Below are 7,509 nucleotides of genomic sequence, written 5' to 3'. Positions count from 1 at the left end.
CATGGATATGCCAAAAGGGTGAATATAACAGAGACCTTTCATCCTTATATAGACCAAGAATTAGGGTTAGGGTTTACATTTTGTGTTTAGGGTTTGTGCCCCTTTTGCATTTAGGGTTTTCACAACTGTGAAATAGGGTTTGCACTCTCTCTTGGGCATCCTACCCACTTAGTGGGCTCTAGGCCGCTCAATCATCATTGCATGCTTCAATCTTAGCCTAAATAGACCAAGTCTATGCTAATATAATTACAAATCCATGTGCATAACCCATGCAATACTTGCGGGTGTGATAAATACCACTACGAGAGATAAATAGAATATGCACGAGAGTGAGCTCGGCTCTCACAAAGGAATACATCCATGATAATATAATGATGTCCATATTTCAAAATAGTAGCCAACACTTGCACTTTCTGCAGCCTTCTCCAAATACTGTTAACATGTGATTAAATTTCTCTCTTTAAAAGTTTTTGGTTTAAGTACAATTAGACTAAAAAGTCACATTTTGATTATAATTTTAATAGTACAAATATTTTTAAAATATTTGATAAGGTATTTATTTTTCATGCATAATGCAAAGATAATAACTATTATATGTTATGTTAATCATTAGTTTTCTATGTTAGGATAATTTTTTTTCTAAAAGAGAGGACTTCTTTTTGTTCATAAGGTCCAAACATTTCAATATAGTTCATTCACAAAGTCTCAATCTACTATGTCTCACATTAAAACATATGTTAGACACACACATAATATGATATTCTCAACTTCTAGTAATTATTTTTTTATCTATTCTCTCTCATCAAACATTATTTTAAAACTTCTCTCTCTCTCGTCTTCTCTTTCATCAAAAATTTATTTTCTCACACACACACACACATACCTATATACACCTAGAGAGAGAGATAGGTATATACAGACATATACTACTTAATTTATTACTTAGTTAATAAGTTAATTACTAAAATAGAAATATAAAGAGAGGTGAGAGAGAGATAGAAATGAATGAGAGAAGGAGAAAGCAAGACAAATGAGAGAGAGAGAGAGAGAGAGAGAGAGAGAGAGAGAGAGAGAGAGAGAGAGAGAGAGAGAGAGAGAGAGAGAGAGAGAGAGAGAGAGAGAGAGAGAGAGAGAGAGAGAGAGAGAGAGAGAGAGAGAGAGATTACATGACTTGCTTTGAGTTTTTTTCCATCGAGTCTTGAGACGAAAGAAAAATTCAAAAGTCTTTTCCATCATTTCTTTGAGGGGACTTGTGAATTTTTAATGCCAAATAGGGGGTTGCTTGCAAACCTTGCTTTGCGAAAATTTTTTTATAAGTCCTCTCTGAAATTCTTTTTCACTAAACAATGAGCTACTGGCAACCCCTTCTTAGCAAAAAAAAATCATAAATCCCCTTAGAGAGATGAAGGAGGAAACTTGTGAATTTTCTATTATCAAGAAGGGTTGTCAATAACCCATGCTTGGCATAAAAAGTTTCATGTTCCCTTTGAGAGTTGATGGAGGGGGTTTGGGTTCTTTTTGCAAGGAAGGGATCGCCTACAATCCCCTTCTTGGTGGAAAAAAATTCAAAGAAACTCTCTCTCTCTCTCTCTCTCTCTCTCTCTCTCTCTCTCTCTCTCTCTCTCTCTCTCTCTCATTTTTAACAAGGAAACTACTACAACATTCAAGTGGACATGGATTTGTTCTTCTAGTTCACATAGGAGATAAAGAGAATTTGCAACTAGATGATGATATTGAGTCTCAAAAGTCATGCAAGTTAGTAGCGTGGAGACTTCTCTACAAGCATAACTTGATCATCCTTCTATAGAAATATATTTGCAATAGTATATTATTGATGTGTTCTCTATATGTGATAGAACTATGAATGGTAGGTTTTCATGTATGGGCAATTGGAGAAGGGAGTATTGCAAACTTTGTTGGGGAAATGTAGAGATTAGGTGGACTTGAAGGAGAAGTAGCTCATATATAAGGATCACCAGATTAAGCAGTGGTGGAACAAGGAGGTATACTAGAGATGTTCTATCTTCCTTGACTATTTAAAGGTGAATTTCCCTTCAATGAGAAAGCATTATACCAAAAATACTCAAAGAAAAGAAAGTGCAAGAGATATAAGGATCCAAATTCCTGGTAAGTAATTTCACATGTATTCTTTAGAATGTGTCGCACTTTTATTCCTTCTTTTAAAGAGACTATGGCTAATCGTAGAAAAGTGATACCACTGGTGCATTTGTTGATGTAACTCTTTCTTTGAGAAAGCTCTTTCTTTTAAAGAGACTATGGCTAATCATAGGAAAGTGATACCACTGGTGCATTTGTTCACGTAACTCTTTCTTTGAGAAAGAAGTTAAGGCAAAACTACAATTTCTAAAATGTTTTGATGATAGTGATTGGCCACACTTTAGCCCTACAATGATACTACTTGTGGATGATAGCATAAAAAATATGCAATATAATCCACCTAGCTCCTTTATATATCCATCTACATTTGAAGAAAATCCCATGGAGAGAGAGAGAGAGAGAGAGAGAGAGAGAGAGAGAGAGAGAGTTGTGGTTCTAATGAGGAGGGGGGTAAGATGTGGTGGTGGTAGTGATGGTGCTAGTGGTGGTAATGTTATTGAGGGGTGTAAGAGAGGGGGATTTAATAATGGGGAAATACTAGCTACACCTGTTGGTATATAAGGTGTTAGGGACTTGATTTTTGGACCATCAAATTATAATGCAAGTCTCCTTTCATCTTCACCTCTCTCTCCAAGCTTTCATGGCTTCTTCCTCTCTCTTTCTATCTTTCTCTTTCCTTTTTTAGTATTTCTCTCTCCTCATTACTCTCTTTCTCTCTCTTCCTATAGTTTTTCTCTCTCTTCTACACACACACACACACACTCTCTCTCTCTTCTTCTCTCTCTCCAGTCCTCTTCTTGACAAGTGGTATCAGAGCTATAGGTTCTTGATTTAGTTGGCTAACATTTCATTCAGTTATCTTTTTTTTTTGTCACACAGATTTAAGAGCCACAGGTACACAGGCACAGACATGACATGGAGCAGCAATGTAGTTATCAAGGAATTTTGGACCACAAGGACTGCAGGTCTGCATTAATGGAGACTTGGACCAAGTTTGGTGGTAGAAAGGCTTAAGTTAGCAATTCATTGGTCATTTTAGGCCATTTTTTGAAGGTATTTTTCTAAAAATAGTGGTAACAAGAGCAGAGGAGGGAGAATTTATTGTTACTTTTTTAGGGAGAGTTTTTCTCTCTCTTTCTTTTCAAGCTCCTCTCAAGCTTCCATGGAGGAGATCAGCCCATTACCTCCATGAATCCATTTGCTCTTCAAGAATAAATGGCATAGAGAGCCTCTAAGCATCAAGAGCTACTGGTTGTATACCATTTTAGTGGCAGTGGACTTGTCATCATCGCCATCATTATTGTTCTTTCAGAGATTCTATAAGGTCCTGCATAGGATCCATGCCTACTGCAGCTGCAAGGTCAAGCATTTTCTGTGTACTTGCATATATTTGTCCAGGGCTAAGCTGACGACATCCATCAAGGAGGGCCTGGTTGAACTCATCATGGTGTGAGATTTTTGGCACCTTGCCATTATGTGGGAAGCTCATCCTCTTGCATGATAGACCGATCAAGAGGAAGCTTTTGACCTAGATTTCCTGCCCAATGTATTTATGCTTGTATTGGCCTGCCCAGTTGTTGTTCGTATTGGCAGCAGTCTGAGTCGGATTCCAAGGATTGGGAAGTGGCAATGTATTTGAAGCAATGGTTCCAGCTGCTATCCTCGTGGTGTTAGCTCCAGTTTTAGGAGTTTGGGCTCGTACTGTTCCAAGAACTTGTGGACCCAATAAAGTCACAAAAGGGTTTGATGCCAGGTCATTCCTACCATCAGCTGCCACTGCTGCTCCATTGAGTAAAGGCTCCTCCACTGCCTCATACATGCACCTTAGCATATTGAATCCTTCAGGTGTTGCTTCAATGTTGCTCATTGCACGATCTGTGTTCCTCATCATCTCACGCATAAGCTCAGGGTTCTTGGCTACATCAAGTGTTTGGCGTAATGTACTTGGATCATTGAGGATGTGGGCTAAATCAGGATTCCTATCAATAATGTCCCTCATTTATGGATTGCTCATGATCAAATTTCACATGAGCTCAGGGTTATTGATCAGACTTTGAATAACTGGCATGTTCATCATGTCCCGCATCAGATTAGGATTTAGCATTAACTGCTGTTGTACCTGCTGAAACTCTGGAAAACCCATACCTAAGCCTACACCACCCGTTGTACCTCCTCGAAAGGAAGCTCTTGACTGCCCTGTGGATGTCACTTTCAAAGAATTTGTGATGACATCCGTTCGCTACTTCCAACTCCTGGATAAGGGATATTTGTGTTTGATCCTTGGGAAACCATATAAGTAGAGTCTTGACCCTTCCCAATGCTTGCAACAGTGGCAACTATGGAGGCTCCGGGAGTAGCATCCAAGATTGCTGTTGCACATTATATGCAGGTCCTTCTTGCACAATATATGAAGAAGAAAACCTGGTACCTCTTAACTGAGCACTAGCATATGGAGGCATGGCGATAGGAGGCTTTGAATATGGAAACTTGGACTCCTTGCTAGAAGAACCCAATCCTTCAGAGGCTTCAAAAGGAGTTGCATGGACATGGGTTGCTGGAAACATGACCCTCTGAAATATTTGAGGGCATGGAAAATAATGCAAGGCTTTGGGCATTCATATAGATAGTTGGTGTTGCATTACTTCTCTGACTTAAATCTGCCCTATCAGTGATAACAAAGAGGCAATTCAATAGAAAGACCCTTAAAGCACAAGCATACATTAAAATTGTTCATTCCAACTGGGCATCCTTGAACAACATACCCACCAATGTATCCAACTGCTATAACGAAAGGGCGTTTGAAGGCATTCACAAAGTTTGAATAGTTCATATTGATGCCAACAACAAACATCAAGAATCCCAAAGCACATGCATAGTATCTGTTTGTGAACTATGAGAAAGATGGTGGATATGCTAGGACAAGCAAAGTGCTTCCAGCTACAACTTGAGGAGTGAGCTTATTTGCATTCTGTAACAGCTTAAGTATGTCAAAAGGAGCTACTTTAGGGTAGGTAGCTGCAGGTTGGCTTGATGCTTCAGGGGGGGGTTTGGTCTTTGTACTCCTGATTTGCAGAAGAAGCTCCGACAATCGAGTAACTCTTCATCATTGCATCGCAGACATTGAAGGCTCCATACGACCATGGACTGTAAGAAGGAGGACAACCATGAATTTGTTGGAGTGGGCAGCCACTACCTCTTCCCCAAGCTTAAGCAAGGTATGTCTCATGGGACTTGGTCTCTCTTCTCCAACCACTTTGCTGAGCCCAACCTCTTGCTTGGAGAGATTAAAGAATTACATGAACTCTTGTTTAGGCTGAAGCTATGGATCACCTTATGCTTGCCTTCTTCCATTATACACTTCTTGAAATGCATGCATGACTGAGCACACTTCAAATTTCTTTCCTGTTGGCTGAAAATTTAACTCCTAACCTATAATTGTGCTTGGTTTTGATTCTTGATCATTAAGCCAAAAATTGTAAGAAAGGGTAAGTGATACAATTAGTGATTCACTGATTTGCAGAGGTAAACCCTTTCCCCATCCCATTTTCCTTATTGATCATGCATATCATGAAAGGCCCAATCCTCAATTTGTAAATGCACATCATGCTAGTTGCTTAATAATAAATGTCTACCATGTATATTACAGGTGAGGAAAAGCCCGATGCTAGGCAAGATGGCAAGAAAAAAGAGGGGTGACCCTCCCCTTGCCATCAAAGACCCTAAAGGGGTGCACAACCCGGCCCGGGGGAAACTTTGCCCACCTCTCAGTGATTCGGAGCCTGAGGTTACTTGCAGGTGCAGGTACCCACTTGAAGAAGTGAGAAATTGACTTGGCACTGATGTATGGATGTATTATTGGCTGCAAATGTATGGAAAATACTACTGAGGATGTATTTGTAGACATGAGAATACATATACAGTCAATGGCAGTGAATATGATGCTTGGAATGTATGGGAGATGACTATGCATGGGGAAATTATGCTAAGAGATGTTTATGACATGCTCAGTTCTGGAATAAGGTTACAAATAGTGAATTTGGATGATTGGGAAATGTATTATGCCATGTGGGATGACCTTTCAGTCATGCATTGACAAGTTGATTCCTTGCAATCCTTTTCTTGACTCCCGCAGGGTGCTGTAAGTGATCTGCTTGCATTTATAGAAGTGTACCTACTCCTAGGAACTCAGATGTAGGTCTCGTAGTGTACCCACAGGCCTACTAAGGGCCTTGATTAGTTTTGGAGCTCTAGTTGATCCTAAAAGATACTTACATGTCAAAACAGGCCTCCTACAGGTGTAGACAGGGTGCTAGACTACACAGTACAATAATACTTTTCCTATTATAGATTTTTTTGTATAAAATCTGGGAGCACGTGCTTATGCTCAATTTGAAGAGGGTATCCTTGGCTTTGACTTAAACAAAAAGTAGACCAATCGGAGCTTCCTAGCTCAAGTTACGAGCAAAATAGTGATAGGGGTCTAATGGGACTACACCTAACCATGGTAGGGAACAGGGGAAAAACCAAGGCCAATGAAGATGTTCAGCAAAAATAAGGGATGCATGCTCCCCAAGGGTTGAAACTGACCTGAGGTGGACGATGACGATTACTCTCATGATGTGGGGAGCCTTAGTGCACTCACTAACACCCTCAGTTTGAATGAGACAAGGCATGCTGAGAGGCATAGAGAATTGATGGAAGGCATTGCTCAAATGAAGGCCATTATGGACACCCTTGCTGTGCCCAGCTCACTAAGCGGATGGAATTCCAAATGAAAGGGAAGGAACATGAGGATAGGTTGGATATGCATGCTGAAAGAGTGACTAGCCCATCAGTGAATGCAACAAATATGAACTCCCAAGGTATTTTGGGGAGAGTGGGCATCCCTAACAGCACTTTTTAATAGGGAGAGCCTTCACATAGGCAAGAGGAATCCATGAAAAATGCAATGAGGGGTAATTTCTAGCCTTTGCAAGGGCCCATGCCATCTATGTGAGTTCAGCCATCTTTTGGCAGGAATTACTCTAATAATGGATCATTTTTGGACAGCCACATGGATTAGCCTCAGTTTGGAGATATGGGACAGCCACCTAATCACGAAAGAGAGATGAGAGACAAGATTATCTTCTCAAAATTCAATGGTCAATCACCATCTCCAGCTGAACTCGAAGAGTGGCTCTCCAAGCTTGAGGATTATTTTGACATCTTGCCCCATAGTGATGACCAAAAGATCCATTTTGCAACCATCCACTTGGAAGGATTTGCACATACATGGTGGAGGTACATTAAAAGAGAGAATCAACAAGTAAACTCGTGGGAAGCGTTCAAGGTGCTCATGATGCAAGTATTTGTCTCATCGGTGGAGAAAGAAAAGCTTGCCCGCCAATGGTA

The 7,509-nt window shown here is 40.2% G+C and overlaps 1 pseudogene; it reads right to left on the bottom strand.

Moving 5' to 3' along the window:
• Positions 1-3,646: 3,646 nt before the first annotated feature.
• On the bottom strand, positions 3,647-4,117 carry LOC148034203 (ubiquitin domain-containing protein DSK2b pseudogene; annotated as a pseudogene).
• Positions 4,118-7,509: the final 3,392 nt, after the last annotated feature.

The sequence above is a fragment of the Lygodium microphyllum genome, chromosome 7 (genome assembly GCF_053477565.2).
Source record: "Lygodium microphyllum isolate KBCC chromosome 7, Lygodium_microphyllum_v1.1.10, whole genome shotgun sequence".
Lineage (NCBI taxonomy): Eukaryota > Viridiplantae > Streptophyta > Polypodiopsida > Schizaeales > Lygodiaceae > Lygodium > Lygodium microphyllum.
The sequence above is the reverse complement of the archived record's forward strand: the minus strand, read 5'-3'. Positions and strand labels throughout refer to the sequence as shown.